At 39.4% G+C, this 19,751-nt stretch overlaps 2 long non-coding RNA genes across 6 annotated transcripts in view; one reads left to right on the forward strand and one right to left on the reverse strand.

The window, feature by feature from the left end:
- The window catches only part of LOC126824118 (uncharacterized), a 46,437-nt gene that overhangs the window by 11,676 nt on the left and 15,010 nt on the right, over positions 1 to 19,751 (forward strand). The gene's annotated exons all lie outside the window — the stretch shown is intronic.
- Positions 1,301 to 18,707, reverse strand: LOC126824130 (uncharacterized). 4 transcript variants are annotated; one of them, XR_007681486.2, is made up of 7 exons: positions 18,504 to 18,707; positions 10,945 to 11,016; positions 10,527 to 10,654; positions 8,430 to 8,529; positions 8,171 to 8,311; positions 4,990 to 5,124; positions 1,301 to 3,957 (listed from the first exon to the last, which is right to left on the reverse strand). It is a non-coding gene; the product is annotated as an uncharacterized LOC126824130 (long non-coding RNA). The 4 variants fall into 4 exon arrangements; XR_007681488.2 differs by lacking the exon at positions 18,504 to 18,707 and adding an exon at positions 18,232 to 18,270; XR_007681487.2 differs by lacking the exon at positions 18,504 to 18,707 and adding an exon at positions 12,250 to 12,387.

Below are 19,751 nucleotides of genomic sequence, written 5' to 3' on the forward strand. Positions count from 1 at the left end.
CTCTCACACCAGTGTCTGTTTGAAGACGAGCGCTGATCTGATTTGCTGTGATGACACGATTTCTCAAGGCCAAGGTACGGATAAATCGATCCTGGGCTTGAGTTGTCGCCCTTGGTCGACCTGAGCGTGGTTTGTCCTGTACAGATTGTGTATCACGGTATCTGGACCATAGCCTGCTTATGACTGACTGAGAAACATTCATCGTCCGCGCCACAACCGCCTGTGTTGTGCCGATCTGTAGCATGCCAAGGGCACGTAACCTTTCATTTTGGGTAAGCCGACGCATATCAAAATTTGTTTTCTGGTCACTAAAACAATTAAACTGATGTTTCCACCCTGGAATTCAATGCCACAATGAATATTATACCGTTGTTGAGGGTGGTGGGTAGATTGTGATTTGTTTTGTAAGCAAGAATTGGGGACGCAGCCGTTATGTATGTCTTATATATGGAAGTGCAGTGACAGATGATTTGATATTAGAGAGAGAGAGAGAGGGAGGGAGAGAGAAGAGAGAGAGTGATCGGGTTTAAGGTCCCCTCAACACAAACTAGGTCATTTCGGGACTGACTAAATTGGTAATCATAAAGTGGTATTTTGCGTGTTTAATGAACTCGATACTTATCAAACGTGGGTATAGTTGGGGTTATGTGTGATATTTTGAAGTCAGAGAGCAATAGAGAAGTGGGGTTTAACGTCCACTCGACACAAATTAGGTCATCATAGGCACGTTTCATTGAAATCGGGTTATAATTGTGGTCTGCGGCCGTGTCACATAAAATATTATTGTTATCATAATCTGTAAGTTTCATTGACATCGGTTGATTGTTGCGGTCTGCTGACTTACCACATGTATCAAAAAGCGAAATGATAAGAAATGGGGTTTAACATCCTACTGTTCTACTTCTAAACTAGTGCTAATGAAGACGGGCATACGCCATACAGTGTGCTATGAGGGAAATTTTGCCCGGGCAGCGGCGCCACGGCCTACTTATATCGAATTCCAACTGCCAAGGGATCTTTTACGGGATCACCATTCTGCCCCTCTGCCAAGGCAGCGGCTGAACTCGGTTGAGTCCACACGCCGGTCTATGCGTCTCTCCTCCTCTCCAGTCGTCTCTAGTCGTCTATCGTCAGTAAACTCCTGATTATATAGCACCGGAGAATAGATAAGACTCATGATCCTACATGATATTGTCTCTTTATCACGTCATGGTATGATTACTGACCAGTGCATATTCCTTTGAAGTCATGTGAAGCTTGTATACAGATCATATGTAGTTTGTAAATGACATATGGGATTAATTACATGTTTAATTAGATCACAGAAGTTTATACAGAGTTGAAAAGTCAATATCATATATTATCAAAAACCAGCTGAGTACTTTGTCACATTCCTATCCTACCCACAAGTTATTTACTAATTAAACAACAAACTAATACAATTCTCAGAGGTTGAATACTGGCTTCACATATTGTAAATGATAATATACTGAGCGCCATGGAAAACGCATCACTTTTTTTCCAAAATATTTTATTACCAGGTGGTTTTGTATGTATAATTTTATGCAATACTATGAACTATTTTTTCACACAATGCTCCCAAACGCAAAAAATATCGGCCCGTGTGCACAAAAAATAGAATGCACGAGATGCACATGAAAAACCCAATATTCACGTGCAGCATTGTGTGTGAGCCCTTTAAAAGCACGTTTTCAACTTAATGTACAGTACATGAACTGTGAAACGTCAATCTGTCGTAATTTGTTGTTGGACGTGTGAAGGAATCGAGCTAGAGATGCCGAGACTTACTGAAAATCAACGGAATGAAGCCATGGGAATGTCCAAGGCTGGCATGTCTACACGTGCTATTGCCAAACACTTCAATTGTCATCAGTCCACTATTGTAAGGTTGGTGGAACGTGTTCGAGTTACTGGATCAACACGTGACCGTCAACGTCCTGGCCCACAACGCGTTACAACCCAGGCTCAAGACCGCTACACCCGGGTCACTCATCTGCGTGTCAGATTCCGCCCAGCGACTCGAACAGGTGCAGCAGTCGTCGGAAGACAAGGACCAATAAGTGCCAACACCGTAAGACGTCGTCTAAGAGAAGTAGGACGACCTTATGTTGGAGCTATCCTCAGGGATCATCACCGTCAGCGGCGTTTGATATGGGCTCAAGGACACCAGACATGGATAAGAGTAGACTGGCAAAGTGTACTCTTCAGTGATGAGAGTCGCTTTCATCTTTATCACGCTGGTGGCCGTCAATGTGTGTGGAGACGTTTTGGGGAACGTCTTGCAGACTGCTGCGTCTTCGAAACGAATCGATGGGGTGGGGATAAGTGTAATGGTGTGGGGAGGCTTCACATTTCATCACCGGACCGCCCTACACATTTGCAGGGGTCGCGTTAATGCTGTAGCCTACCGTGATGATGTCTTGCAACCAGTTGTTGTTCCGATGTTTCGAGCGCACCCACAACTTCAGCACAGGATAATGCACGTCCGCATACCGCCCGGTTTAGTATGGACTACCTGGCTGCTAACAACATCAATGTCTTGGACTGGCCAGCCATGTCTCCGGACATGGCACCGATAGAACATGTCTGGAATGAGATTCGACGCCGTCTGTATCGGAGACCACAGATGTACACCATTGCTGCTTTAGAAGCTGCTCTTGTCCAAGAATGGAACAATTTGCCCCAGGCCTTCTTTCAAACATTGGTAAATTCCATGCGACGTCGCTGCACAGCGTGCGTAAGAGCCCGTGGAGGACTCACGCGCTACTGACATCTGTGTCGTACTTTTGGTTTTGACCCCTCTGACTTTGTACCGTTGATTACAGATTAAACATCCATAAGTGTACAAATGTGTTGTTATTGATGTGTTCCCATTTGAATATTGTTCACAATAAGAAGCAAAATAAATAAGATATGTTTACAGGATCATTTTGTTATACGAAAAACTAAGTGATGCGTTTTCCATGGCGCTCAGCATAACAATACACACGATATAAACGTCATTTCTAAACATTACAAAAAGGAAAATCATACAATCAAAATATAATTTTAAGAAAGAAAATAGCATATATTTTAAAATCATACAATCAAAATATAATTTTAAGAAAGAAAATAGCATATATTTTAAAAAAACCAAAACGTACATATATTGAGAAAAATTAACATAGGATTTTGTCATTTTGTTTTTTACTCGAGATAAATGATAATACATGATTTGAACACATTTTACCAATCATAAAGGGTCAATCCCGATAATATTTTGGAGAATAAAACTGCCTAATTTTGTATTAAAATCCCTTAAAATCCTCTACATTAGGGCCGAGCAACTAACTCAATATGTGTGATACGTTTTCAAACAACTTAAATCCGTCAGTCTTCATCTGGAAATGGAGACCGGTGTCCCAAGCTGTATTATGCAGTGTCTGGATAAAACCAGACTTTTATTTTATAAGAATAATGTGTAGGTGAAATTTACCTTTCGTTATCAAGTATAGCACATGGGTCATTCACTGTATAAACCTCAAAAGGAACGGGAATCGATTATCAGGTCACCCATCGAAAACGAAAAAATTGACCCGAAATCTTAAAAGGGTTACGTGCCCGGATAAGCAGTTTTGATGTTCATGTCGAAACGACTCGGTATTTTGAGCTAAAATTTTGAGACGGGGTAAATACACCATTTCAGTTGAGAAACCTTTTGTAGCAATATTTGGGGGGTTGAAGGGGTATTTTCCATATATTAACCTAACTAGAGAGATAATACAATATACAGTAAATGGTGTTTAACGTCCCGCCATTCTGTACCGACTTAATTAATTAATATATGTTTGTTGCACACTATGACATTATTATTACACAAAATTAGGCGATGTAATATAGGCTTCGTCATGATATTTGAAAGCAACCAATTAAATCAACCTTGGCCACCCTTCTTACCTGAAAAACAGAAAATGTTAATTGAGATTAGAAAAGAAAATGTTAATTGAGTTTAGAAAAGAAAATGTAAAATGAGTTTAAACAGAAACATACGTGTAGATATTAAAATAGATATTACTTTATTAAAGTAACCATGCTAATATGTACTCAGATTGATTATTTAACATTTTATAAGGGGATATTTCTGAAAGAGAGAGAGAGAAATGGAGTTTAACGTCAACTCGACACAAACTAGGTCATTTCGGGTCTAACATATGATTTAATTTTATTTCAATAATTCGCTTGCGCGTAAGGGTCTTTAGCAGTGGGAGGAAACCGGAGGACCCGGAGAAAAAACCCACGAGGTTGGCCACCCTACTCCTTGTCACGTACAACCGGGGATTCAAAAGCACGCCAGTTTACTCAATGACAGACTTTATGATACAGCGTGCACACGGTAACCATTCAGCCATCCAACCCCCTGATATGATACAGCGTGCACACGGTAACCATTCAGCCATCCAACCCCCCGATATTTCTGAATGTATTTATCTATTAGATCGAGTAACTAGGTCATTTCGGGTCTAACATATGATTTAATTTTATTTCAATAATTCGCTTGCGCGTAAGGGTCTTTAGCAGTGGGAGGAAACCGGAGGACCCGGAGAAAAAACCCACGAGGTTGGCCACCCTACTCCTTGTCACGTACAACCGGGGATTCAAAAGCACGCCAGTTTACTCAATGACAGACTTTATGATACAGCGTGCACACGGTAACCATTCAGCCATCCAACCCCCTGATATGATACAGCGTGCACACGGTAACCATTCAGCCATCCAACCCCCCGATATTTCTGAATGTATTTATCTATTAGATCGAGTAAGTTATATTTATGAAGAGATTATTTCTGTATTTATCTATTGAAGACTGTAATCATTATTAGACGGATTTTAAATCATGAAAATTAAAACATCGTGGAAGCTGAATTACAACACTATTATATCAAAAGTTCCAATTTGCAATATTTCCAAAGAGCATGTATGCCCACTTACTTCTAGGTTTTCTCAGGAAGATACACACGACGACAGAAACACAAAGAACAATGATCAACACACCAAATACAATGGAGGCAGGTATACAGCCGTTGAGTCGGACTGTTTCATACACAGGTCTATCATATGACGAATCTGAGAAAAAAAAAATAAACATTTGTTCATTCTAGAAAACTATATATTTTGACTATTTCAAGCATATCTCAATCTGATTAAAACACGGATCCAATTTCGTTTCGTTTTTATAGTTCAAAATTTCGATTTTACTTGTCTTTACTACACATGGATCTGGAAGCGTTGTTATTTAACTCGTGTTCTGCTTGAAATGAGGGGTCAGCCAATCAAATGGTCTGTCGAATCGAGCGTTTGACCTTTTTTGCGTGGAACTGTGGGTAGACATTAGCGGCAATAGAAATGCAAACAAAGCAAAAGTAGATAAAAAATACATGGCGGTCGCTAATTGGTTAATCGAATGACTGACGTAATCGGGTCAAATGTCGCTTGCTTGGTACCTGACGTCATAGAACGTGAATTCCCACTATATAGAGGATATTTGTCGTTTTAGAGTGAATAACATTTTATTTCATCGAGATGCAAGAAAACTTATATTTTCACGAATGCGTAGCATGATAGAAAATATAAACGTTTTCTTGCTTAGAGATGAAATAAAATATGTTATTCAGGACAAAACGACAAATGTTCTATTTATTTTATGATTTTACAATCATTTTAGGCAAAAACAACATGGACTACTGCTAGCCAGTGGAATAACACTTTTATTTCACTGATAAAACGCGGTATTCCACTACTGATCATAAAATAAAACTTGTTAGATCTACATGTAGTGTAGGCCATCGAAAGTATAAAAAATGAAACTAAATATAGATCTATATTATAAATAGATTGAGCATATCTAGTCAATTGGAAAATGTACAGTCAAACGAGTGAAACGTGCCAATTTAATGTCTTCTCTATAGTTAGGGATGTTTGATGACAGAATCGTTTAACGAGTACGTGTAAGATCGCAAGGTCTGGCATTGAGTCAAGTGACTTAGTTTCGCTTCCCTGTTTGTACGTGACAAGGAGTAGGATCGACTGGCCAACCTCGTGTGTTTCCTCCCATTTCCTCCGACAACTAAAACCTCAAATGACCAATTAACACTGTGTTGTTAAACTATGTTTATATATTTCTATAACACAAGGAACTAAACACACAGCTAATGACATTAAATATAAGCTAAATATAATATAATTTGTGGCGAAGCTACGCTCTTCTTTCTAAGTATACGTAATGATCTCTCCCGGTCTGTAAGTCGAGGCGACTAAAGGTATGCCACACTGATCCGCAGTGAATTTTCGCTAGGCCGCTACAATCACTGATAAGGAGAGAGAGAGAGAGAAATGGGGTTTAACGTCCACTCGACACAAACTAGGTCATTTCGGGACTAGCATATGGTTTAATTTTATTTACATAATTCGCATGCGCGTAGGGGTCTTTAGCAGTGGGAGGAAAACCCACGAGGTTGGACAGGCGACCCTACTCCTTGCCACGTACAACCGGGGATTCGAAACCACGCCAGTCGACTCAATGACAGACTTTATGATACAGCGCGCGCACGCTAACCATTCAGCCATCCACCCCCCCCCCCCCCACTGATAAGGATGACATCGATGCGACTTAATGAGTCCCAAATATTAACTTTTTCTTCGGTCAAATTAAATTCTAAAATTGTTCTTTTAGACGACTATATATACATGGAGTTATATTATCCGGGGTTTATGCCGCACGTTTGACTATTTCACATACTAAATCATTTAGTAAAAAGGAAATTTTATCATTGTTACACGACTGTAGTATATAAGGAAAAATCTTCGAAAAACACCGAAAATTATCGAATATTACCGAACACTCACCGAAAAAATTAGAAAAAAACCTTAATACCGAAAAAAGAACACTAATTACCGAAAACTCCCGAAATACTGAAAAATTAGGCTTCCCACAGGTTTTCCGGGCTTCAAGCTTCCAAGCCCCCGCTTGTATTGTCCCCAGTAGGGTTTGCCGGGACCTGATGTGAGCCCCCACTGGGTTCTTGGCACCAGTGGATCCCTGGGTCAGCCCATTGAACACAACTGAACACCTTTTGGGACCCATCAACCCCACTGGAGTCCAGGCCCCGAGTTCACAAAGCGTTGTCAGATGAAAGTTAAGATTTTACTCAAAATTGTTCGTCTTATTTTAACTAAAATATAGCTCTTTATAAAACTTTTGTTGTTTCAATGTATAAAATACATCAATAAGAAACTATGTGCAAAGGTTTGTGTTTCTGGATCAAAGATATTTCTCATAAACAGTAATTGAAAGTTGAGTAAATTCTTAACTGAAGTCTGAGAATGCTTTGTGAACGTGGGGCCTGAGAAATGGTTCTAGGAAAATTACCACCTTGCAACCGCCCCCTGTCAATCGATGCCCCCACGAATTGTGTGCACTCTAAGGTCATGCATAAATATAGTGGGTCCCTCTATAGGGAGGTCATGGATCAAGGTAGGTCCCACATAAGAATTGTATGGAGCGGAATTTTTCGGTGTTCAGTATAGCTCTTGGCACAAGCATGTACATATATTACTTTTTAGGTCTCTGCAAACTAAAATATGCTATTTCCGTTACAACGTAATGTTTGGGTACGTAGTTGGCCTACTAGTTGTAAGCTGTGACGATAACAGAAGTATTAAACAACAGTACTCCACCTACTATGGACCAGGAACTCAGTATGACGTCATTCCTGCCATCTTGGAAATGTTACGTCATAAAAATCAAAGTCCAAGGAAATAGAATGAAATGGGGTTTAACGTCCTACTGTTCTGCTCCTAAACTGGGCTAATGAAGACGGACATACGCCATACAGTGTGCTATGTCGGGAATTTGGCCCGGATATCGAATTCCAACTGTCAAGGGATCTTTTACGTGCACGCCATGGAATGCACAGGGCCTCGGTTTTTCGTAACCTGGCCCTTCGTACTGCATCGCTGACAAAGGGAAACCACGCCGGAAAATCCGGATGAACTTTCTCAGCCAATCCAGGTATCGAACACCCGACCTCCAGGCTAGCGAGCCAGCGTCTTACCTACTTAGCCACCGCGACCCCCATTAGTAGTAGTAGTAGTAGTAGTAATAGTAACTCACCTGGGCAATCTACCCTGATGTCCTTCTGCTGAATAATCGAGTTTTTAAGGATGATTTGACAGGTGTACAGTACATTTAAATCATTTCTACGGGCGTTCATCAATTTCAACTCGACCCTTTCTCCGTATAATCCTGAGTAATCTATAATATAGATATTATACCAAACTAAATATAGAAAACAAAATCTCTCTCTTTCTCCCCTCTTCCTCTCTCTCTCTCTCTCCCTCGGAGATGCGGACAACGGCAGATATAGACCTACCTTGCTTGATATCAATTCTGTTGAACATGACTCTCCCTTGAAAATAAGTTGTTGGTGTGAAATTATTTTGCTTCTCAGCCCAGATGCCGATTACTACATCCTACAAAACGAAAAATATTTGAAATTTATTGAATCCTTAAAGCTGAACTCCGATTACAAAACTACAGAAATAAAAAAAAGTGCTTTAAAGGTCCAATGGGTGGGGCAGACCAATGGTGACATTTGACCTATTCAGTATGGGGTCAGTCCCCACATTTTTCCCAGGGGACCCCAAGGGACATTTTGATACCTATTTTATGCGTGTACTGAAGGTATGTACTGAGATATGCATTTAAAGTGTATTGGGCGCTGCCGGTCAATGGTACCCTTTGACCTACTCAGAAGAGGGTTAATCCCTAACATAGACTACTCAGGGGGATTCATATGGCCCCAAAGGATCACAAGTAACACTTTGATACCTTTTTTGTGCCTGTACTGAAGGTATGCACCGAGAATTGCATTTAAGGTATATTTGGCTTGGTACTCGGAGATTTTAAGGTGTCCCAAGGCACTGTTTGACACTCATTTCGTGCTTGTTCTGAGGTTTACGTTTAAGGTAGTTTTGGCGTGGCCGACCAATATGACCTTTCACCTATTCAGAAATAGGTCAATTCCCCAGGCTTACTAAGAAGAATTTATATTGTCATTGCGGATCCTAAGGATCATTTTGACACGGCGTCGTTGATGTAATCGTGATGTGTTACAAAACTTATAACGACCCTGGTGTTGTCCCCAAAAGCGTAACTTAAACATACATTATGCAAGAGCTAAATATGTCTATTGCAGGTATTTCTTTAGGCCTGAAATGGTATCTAAATTATTAATTAGACATTAATTAACCTATCCAGACCATAATGAACTCTAGATGGCATCGCCAGCCTGTGATCTTTACTGGATTATGAGCCGATTTACTGCATAACTTTCCTTCACGATTTAACGATTAAATGGATAATCAAGACTATGCTGTTTATCGTACTGACTTTAGTAATGATGATCAAGGCTAGCCGGAAATTTCAACCGCTTAGTTCTCGGTTCATAGTGGATCAATTTAAATGAAATTTTCAGCAACTTGCCTTTACATTATCTAGCTTTTAACTTTTATAGTGAGAACTGCCAACTCGTTATCGAATCTCCCATAATGTGTCTTTAAGAGTTGCTTTTTTGAGGATCCCGATCATATATCTACTAATTCTAGTCTTCTAAAATTTTGTATTCAAGATAATAATTCAATCTTTGTAAGCTGCTTGACTAATAGTTGCCCAATCAGATGTTTATGTTCAACTTCTACTAAGACAGGCTGTGAGATGTTATTTCAAAATGGCGGCGATTGAACGAAAACAAGTCGGCTTCCACGGTCTAAAGCGAAATCCTCATTTATGACGTCATTTACGTGGAGTTCCCCGAAACATTCAGTGACTTTAAGTAAACATAGAAATACAAGAAATGGCAACGTTTTCCATCTGGCGAAATCGCAGTACATTGAAAGCGTTTTCATCGGTTACATGGAAACGGTCACATTACATTTGCATTAAACCGACATTAATGCCAAGTTGCCACCATCTCGATTCGTGGTACGATGGGAGAGAAATGGGGTTTAACGTCCACTCGACACAAACTAGGTCATTTCGGGACAAACACATGGTTCAATTTTATTTCAATAATTCGCTTGCGCGTAGGGGTCTTTAGCAGTGGAAGGAAACCGGAGGACCCGAAGAAAACGCACGAGGTTGGACAGGCGACCCTACTCCTTGTTACGTACAACCGGGGAATCGAAACCCCGCCAGTTGACTCAATGACAGACCGTATGATACAGCGCAGCGCGCACGTGCTAACCATTCGGCCATCCAACCCCCATGGTACGATGGAAATCGTGGTTCAATCGTGTATTATCAGGTCTTACCATATACTGAGGTCTGTCGCAGCAACCGTGTTGACCGTATCGAAACACGTCCGAACGCATCTGCACGTAGCTGATCATGGACTCAATAGGGGCAATCCTATCGTAACGCATCGCTGGACAGTGGGAACCAAGCATAAAATGGGCCTTAAGAGATTTACCTCTGTTTTAATTAGAACCATGCTTGGCGACGAGTCTGCTTGATATTCCCATAGTAACGATATATCTTCTCCTTCCTTGACCTGCAGCAAACCATCCTCTATAGGAGATGTCCAGATGAATTCTTCACCTGTTAAAAACATGAAAAATGACATGAAATGATGGATAAAATCTGAGTAAAACTGTAATTTGTGGATAAACATCAACCAGGAGTGTCAGGTGGCCTAAGCCATGAAAGTAGAGGAGATTTCCCCGAGAAGATGGGGGAAAAGTAGGATTTGACTTTCCTGGAAAGACCAAATTCATCGGGGTATTAAAAATAATATTTATGTGTTAATAATGGATATATTTATTTCATTCCCCGGGAATTATAATTAATATCCATAAAATCTAAAAATATGTCAAATATTTGTTACTTACCATTGATCATTACTGCACAAACTAACAGCAAGACACGGAAATTAACCGCCATTTTTCTTATACACTCGTATTCTATAAGAATAAATATTTTAAATCTTAACCTTTTGAGAAATAAATAAACACCTCGTAACTGCGTAAGTTTGGTTTTCATTAATTAGTTTTTGTCTTATATAAATATTTGCTTGCAAAACAAACAATTATAGATAGGAGTTCAGTTTAAATGTTTGTAATTTGGCCTTAAATACCTGAACTAGAGGTTTACAGCTACCTGTAGTAAATATAATGTAGGGTCTAATTGAAAGCGTATGTGGGTGTGGGTTTATAGTTTAGTGGAAAAAATCACGGGGTTTCAATGCGATTTACAAAACTCCGAACAAATTCTGGTCTCCATTACTTCATAACCATATTGCACAACCAATGTCAAACAAATCTCCTGGATCATCAGACTAAACACCCACTCACCAACCCTCGCAGGCCCCGTGGGACCCCATTAACGATTTAAATATTGGGCCTGTGTGCCATCATCTCCTGGATGCCTACCATTCAATATTCTAAAGCACGTTGACTTGCACAATTGCCTATATCTTATTTCTCAATGTTAGCATTATTTAATCTCTGTAAATGGCTTCATCATGCATATCTTATATATTAACCTCAAGTGTACTAAAAGATGTCCCAAACATCAAGGGGGGGGGGGGGTGGATGGCCGAATGGCTGAATGGTTAGCGTGTGCTCGCTGTATCATAAAGTCTGTCATTGAGTCAACTGGCGTGGTTTCGATTCCCCGGTTGTACGTGACAAGGAGCAGGGTCGCCTGTCCAACCTCGTGGGTTTACTCCGAGTCCTCCGGTTTCCTCCCACTGCGAAATGTTGAAATAAAATTAAACCATATGTTAGTCCTGAAATGACCTAGTTTGTGTCGAGTGGACGTTCAACACCATTTCTCTCTCTCTCCCCAAACACCAAGTAGTTTCTTATCTTCAGATAATTCTATTGTATCACTTACCTTGCTTTGTCTTATAGCTCGAATTCAACTCCCGAGATTTATCAAAATATGTGATTTACCCTTCTGTGATATAGTAACACCTGTTTTACAAAGACATGTGATATGTCTCAGTTTTAGAATCCCCAAATAAAGCAATAAACATGATGACGCATAGAAATAAAGGCAGGTAACCTATAATATGACTGAGTAAAGCAGTCAAATCATGGTTAAAAGATGTGCCACGCCCAACATCCAACAGAACCGAATCAAATCTTCGACCATAAATTCTCCTCATCAGACCATTCTAACTATTAACTTACCCTGTCTTCTAGCTCGAATCCTACTCTCGCAAATGATCAAGATAAGTAAATTATTTCCCGTAATATGTAAGCTATTCGTGTTTTTTTTTACTTGATCGACACTTTATCTACCAGTCTAATGCGATGACTATTATCTAACTGTTGTATTATCTCCTTTATAATGAATCATATCGACACGCGAAAAAAGTTGAATTATAACGTCATAATAACGTATAGAAAATAAAACGGAATTACTATTATAGTATCATCCCATTGTATAACTCTCATAAGTGGGCGCTTGTAACCCATTGAACTCTATCTGCACCACTTAGCATCTAGGTCACAACAAATATGTTTTGTTCTTCCCCCTTTTGATGATTAACAATAAACCTGATTTTATATAACACGTCATTTAATAGACCTTAGGTTGAATAAGAGAGTGAGAGAGAAATGGGGTTTTTCATTCACTCGACATAAACTAGGTCATTCCGGGACTAAAATATGGTTCAATTTTATTTCAGTAAATCGTTTGCGCGTAGTGGTCTTTAGCATGGGAGGATACCGGAGGACCCGGAGAAACCCCACAAGGCTGGACAGGCGACCCTACTCCTTTTTAGCGTACAACCGGGGAATCTAAACCACACCAGTTAACTCAATGACCGATCTTATGATACAACGCTCACGCGCTAACCATTCGATTATCCAGCCCCCCAGTATGGATCTAGACCTAAAGCGAATTTTTTAAAATAAAACTGAACCATATGTTAGTCCCGAAATGACCTGGTTTGTGTCGAGTGGACGTTAAACCTCATTTCCCTCGAACTGTACATCAACAATATTTGCTTAAATCTGCTGATCGTCATAATTTGAGGGATTTTGAATTCATTGCCACTGATCATCATTTGCATTTCTTAGACTTTGATTACATTTGAGCTAAATCACGAGGGAACAATATATATGTATAATATTTCATTGTGGACTGTATTTCTGTGAGTACATGGGTCACCCTAACATAGATATTTGCATTTCAATATCCCCTACTTTTTTTGAAGAGTATATAGAGGATGTATAATGTATAATATTTCATTGTGGACTGTATTTCTGTGAGTACATGGGTCACCCTAACATAGATATTTGCATTTCAATATCCCCTACTTTTTTTGAAGAGTATATAGAGGATATTTGTCGTTTTAGAGTGAATAACATATTTTATTTCATCGAGAAGCAAGAAAACTTATATTTAAACGTTTTCTTGCTTCTCGATGAAATAAAATATGTTATTCACGACAATCATTTTAGGTAAAAACAACATGGACTACTTTAGCAAGTGGAATAACACTCTTATTTCACTGATAAAACGCGGTATTCCACAACTGATCATAAAATAAATTATTATATTGACGGCCGAGGATACTGAATGATGGAAAATACTGAACAGAATTCAACAGATATTCCGTTTGGACACTCACCTTTTTCAATAGCCATTGTTTGTAGTTAGCAATGAAGTCAAAATGACAATCATCGTCTTTAACTAATTTCCTTGTAAAATATACTTTTAGTACGTAAACCGTATGTGGACAATAAAAATGTAATTATATAGAACGACGCTCTTAAAGGGGCATTAGGTAGGATTAGATAAAGAGCTGACGGTTCCCGCTAAAATCGTCAAAATAAAGATAATGAAATGAAATGAAATGGGGTTTAACGTCCTACTCTTCTGCACCTAACCTGGGCTAATTGAAGACGGGCATACGCCATACAGTGTGCTATGAGGGACATTTTGCCCGGGCAGCGGCGCTACGGCCTACTCTTATATCGAATTCCAACTGCCAAGGGATCTTTTACGTGCACGCCAATGTGTACACGGGACCTCGGTTTTTCGTCCCATCCGAACGACTAGGCAGCTGTCCTTGTCAGGCCCTCCGTTCTGCATCACTGACAAGGGGAAACCACGCCGGAAAATAGATTAGATAAAGAGCTGACGGTTCCCGCTAAAATAAAGATAATGATAAGAGAATAAGCTGAACATTTCAGTCAAATCACTTCGCCCTGAGCCTAGATATTACCGATTCAATTTTAAGCTAGGCTTGATCGCCATTACTACCGTTGTTACGATCATAATCAAAGTCTCGATTATCCGTTTTTACGATTATTTCATCCACAACAAAACGTATTCCAAATCACTAAATATCGCAGGCTAATACGTTTTGCTGTGGATGAAATATGTGACAGTATTGGTTCTTTAATCAGGTTCTTGATTACAAAACTAGTTTAACATCTTATAATACTTTTATTCTACTTCTAATATATTATGTACAAAACTTAGACTCCGTAATTAACTTGTGTTGAGGGAGCCATGTCCTAGCGTGGCTAGGCACGACTGTTCCAACTCCCAACTAACTTACATTACATGGCCGTTGTCCGGTCTTAAACCCAGTCCTGCGTGGCCTGATGTTAATTTCTAGACGCCCTCGCCTAGCCTCCGATTTGTGTCCTGGCCGGACCTGACTGTTGATTCGTTTGTTATCTGGGTTTATAACCCCTTCCAAACAAAGGATCTTATTAGGCATCTGGCTAATGTATCATGTATCATATCAGGTTTAACATTCGATACATGCTAATCAGACAAAGAATGTTTAAATAAAACATGCCAGCAAAGATGCTACTAAGAACTCCAGGGATGTCGATAGAGAGAGAGAGAGAGAAATGGGGTTTAACGTCCACTCGACACAAACTAGGTCATTTCAGGACTAACACATGGTTCAATTTTATTTCAATAATTAACATATGGTTTAATTTTATTTCAATAATTCGCTTGCGCATAGGGGTCTTTAGCAGTGGGAGGAAACCGGAGAAAACCCACGAGGTTGGACAGGCGACCCTACTCCTTGTCACGTACAACCGGGGATTCGAAACCACGCCAGTCGACTCAATGACAGAATTTATGATACAGCGCGCGCACGCTAACCATTCAGCCATCCAACCCCCGGATGTCGATAGCGGACAGGTGTCAAGTTGGCAGGAAGCGTCTATAACATCAGATAATCCTTGATTATGTAACATACCTTCCCTTTTTTTTTGAAAAAAGTAATGGATTATATGAAATAACTTTTTAAGACCATTACACAATTAAATATAAATACGAAAAATAACAATACACTGATTAAAAGTTATATAAACAAAAAAAAAATGTAAATGGCAAACAAATAAAAACACTGGTTGAAAAGTAATAAGATACTGGTTGACAAGATCATACATATATGAAGTGTTCATACACGCGAGACATTGAAATCACATAATTATGTCGTAGATAATTTTACTGTTTACACACGCGAGTTCTTGGAAACTATTAAAAAAAAGTAGGGGATATTTGATTTTGGGGGCATAATACTAAAATATGCAAATGACTACGAAAAAAGTCACTATAGAACCTAACAGAAGAAACATTTCCAGTAACATGTGACGCCCAAACGCACCAATAGCTACCGCATGGAATGCAGGTGATGCTTGGGATCATCATGGGGGTCCAACCCAAGATTTGCACGACTCTGACTTTGAATGTTACAGTCATTGTGGCATTGAATTCCAGGGTGGAAACATCAGTTTAATTGTTTTAGTGACCAGAAAACAAATTTTGATATGCGTCGGCTTACCCAAAATGAAAGGTTACGTGCTCTTGGCATGCTACAGATCGGCACAACACAGGCGTTTGTGGCGCGGACGATGAATGTTTCTCAGTCTGTCATAAGCAGGCTATGGTCCAGATACCGTGATACACAATCTGTACAGGACAGACCACGCTCAGGTCGACCAAGGGCGACAACTCAAGCCCAGGATCGATTTATCCGTACCTTGGCCTTGAGAAATCGTGTCATCACAGCAAATCACATCAGCGCTCGTCTTCAAACAGACACTGGTGTGAGAGTGAGTGGCCAGACGATTCGGAATCGACTGCATAGGGGTCACCTTCGCGCCCGACGTCCTCGCGTGATCCCTTGTTTGAGAGATCATCACATTCAGGCAAGACGTCGTTGGTGTAGGGATCGTCAACACTGGGATAATCGACGCTGGAGCAATGTGATGTTTTCAGATGAGTCAAGGTTCACTGTTGATTTTTTGGACAGACGTAGGAGGGTGTGGCGTCGTCGAAACGAGCGCTTCCAAGACGTTAACGTCATCAGACATGATCGATTTGGGGGTGGTTCTGTTATGGTGTGGGGAGGCATCACTGTTGCTGGAAGAACGGCTTTACATGTTGTTGCAGGGCGTGTTACAGGCCAGTACTACCGGGACAACATCTTGGCAGTCCATGTTGTGCCGTTCGCACGACGTCATGGCCGCCGTTTCATCTTCCAGGATGACAACGCAAGATGTCACAGGGCCAGGATCGTTACAGGTTACCTCCAACAACAGAACATCACCACATTACCTTGGCCAGCACTGAGTCCCGACCTCTCCCCCATCGAGCATGTCTGGGACATGCTTGGACAGAGGTTACGTCAACGTCAACAACGTCCTGCCAATGTCCAAGAACTTGCTGCTGCGTTGCAACAGGAATGGGACAATCTGGACCAAAATGACCTTAGACGTCTCATTAGGAGTATGCCACGTCGGATCAATGCTTGTTTGGCAAACAGAGGAGGATTTACCCGTTACTGACTTGGTTGTGATGCTGTGGTAACTTTGCTGTTTGACCCCGGGTATCATTTTACCCTTATAATGGTCAGTCTGTGCCTTACTTAGTCTAACGATCATTTGGAATAAATCGATGAATGTGAACTTCATTTCATTTTGTCATTTGTTTCTTCGTCAGTTTCATTAGGTGACTTTAATAACACTTAAAAATCAAATATCCCCTACTTTTTTTGAATAGTATATAACGCAAACTATTCTAATTTGCACACACGCGAATCACTTAAATCACATATATATAAATTATTCTTATGGTAACACACGCGAATATATAATATAAATTATTGTAATGGTCGCACGCGCAATGTAGAAATTATATCCACTTTCTTCTTCCGTACATCGTCGTTGTGGTCAACTGTAGGGAGATACAATTTCATTTTTTTTTCTTTTATTCCGTCGTCTTCTTCCTCGTATAAGTTTCCCGTAATGGCAAGGGTCAGTGTTTTCCGGTAGTCTTATCTTTTCCATATCGCCTGGCCGGAACGGTGTGTTATGATATGTGCTATGAGGAGTATTATAACTGTCACCAAAGTTTGATCATTTGTTTATCATATCATATCAAATTAGCAAGTGGAACATACTTAAATTAGCTATCTAACGATATTTACATTATTATTTACATGGATAGAATTGAAATTAGGATGTCATATTGTTTTATCTCGAGATAAAGAATAATGAATGATCTAAACACATTTCACCAATCTTCAATAAGATATTTTGAAAGAACTTATCAAAATTAATAACGGTTTATCTCTATAATTTTCGAACATTACACAAAACAAAACATCACATTCGCTTCTAATTTAAGCGCGGGCATATAAAACCACTCAATCGCTCTTGAGGAATTAATATAAATAAAATCTCTCCCAAACCTTCGGGGCATCCCATTAATATCTGGGGTACATCAAAATATAAATAAAATCTCTCCCGTAAATATCGGGCCATCCCATTAATATTTGGGGTACTACATTACATCACAAATAATAATCTCTCCCGTAAATATCGGGGCATTCCATTAAGATTTGGGGTAATATACACGTATAGACAAAACAAAAAAAAAACCGCGTTAATACTTTGTGAATGTTATTAGGTTAAATTCCAAATTACGACACTATTAACCAAATTCTAGTTAAACAATCACAAAACATTTAACCTGTTAATACTAATTTTAAATGCCAAAATATGTGTTAAAAAACCCCCAAAAAATTCTCTGTAAAATCTCTGTCTTGCACCCGTTCGTTCGTTCCTGGAGTTTTACGTCCACTTCCACCAAGGGTGGTATCGTAGACAAGTGTTTCCTAATAAACTTACCAGAGGAAGCTACAGTCTTGCATACGGTCTATAGAGGAATATGACGTAGTGAAATATTTCCCGTCCTCATTTCGGGCCATTAACCACAACATACATGTATTATTCAGCTGCTATTGTTACAAAGTTAACCATATCACACACTTTAAAATCCTTAACAATCATAGGTGATAAGGTGCGGCATTATACCGATGTTAATACAGTATTTAAGTACAACGCAGTTTTGTTTATAACTAAGCTAAAGCTAAAGCATGACAACGTATTTCTACCCTTACCTGATATACTCAAACTGGAATATTTAACACTCTCTGGTCCTGAGGTATGTGTAGCACCTTTGCGGAGAATTGGTATTTTGAGTGGTGTCTTTACGATTTCATAGAAGACAACAGTTCTTTTGTTTTAATAGATTTAATGGAATTATTCCCTGATACTGATGCAAGATGAAATTGAACTGGTGCAAAGCGGAACTAACAACAATATTCAATACCAAATTATGGTTTCAAGTGTTGGAGAGCTTTCAAAGGGACATAATTATAGTCTTGGTTTGATTAGTCCCCTTACACCCCCCTCGGATAGCCCTGAGAAATGAAAATTTAAAAAAAGAGTTATCGCAATATGTGTCTTTGGTAATTGAGTTCTTGTACAATGGGAAATAGAACACATTATAATTATAAATGAACACAAACATTGAAAATAACATAAAACGGATAAGCAGCACCCATTGTCAACGATTCTCGGAGACCCATAACTTGTTTCAAAAATACAATGACAATGCTTAAAACGGATTATGAAATATTGTCGTTATCTTGGGTTAATTGAGTTATCCATCCTTTTCGTTTGATATCTGCCGAATAGACATGGCAAGGTTTGGGGGCGTTTGGAAAAGTGGACCTTGAAAAATTTATGAAACATTTTCTTTTTATTTTGCTGGAACAATAATAATTTGTCCTATCATCTTGTAAGATGTGGGGAAAACATATTCTACAAAATATTATTCTGTGGTGTTTTTCTTCACAAGAGTTTCACAATATATTGGACTTAGAAAAAAACCAATTTTTTACTTTCAAAAATTTCTTCTCAGACCCCCAATATGCCTATGTGCTACCACATTCCACAAAATTTTCGACTTAGAATAATTTTCATATAGTGTTTTGGGTCTGTGGCGTTTTTCACCACAAGAGTTCCACAAGAAACTGAACAGAAAAAATATTTTTTTCAAAAATTTCTACTCAGACCCTCTATATGCCTGTGTGGTACCACATTCCACAAGATTTTTATATAGTGTTTTGGGTCTGATGTCCAATTTCTTGTGGAACTCCTGTGGTGAAAAACAAAACACCACAGACCCAAAACACTCTATGAATATTATTTTAAGTCGATAATCTTGTGGAATGTATTTCTTTTCAGATACCCAATATCTTGTGAAACTCTTGTGGTGAAAAGTTCCACACAAATGCCCCAAAACCTAAACCTTGCCGACACGGCTTCTTTACGGCGTGGACGTTGAGTTTCTGGTTCAACGG

This window comes from Patella vulgata, chromosome 6 (assembly GCF_932274485.2).
Source record: "Patella vulgata chromosome 6, xgPatVulg1.2, whole genome shotgun sequence".
NCBI classification, from domain to species: Eukaryota; Metazoa; Mollusca; class Gastropoda; family Patellidae; genus Patella; species Patella vulgata.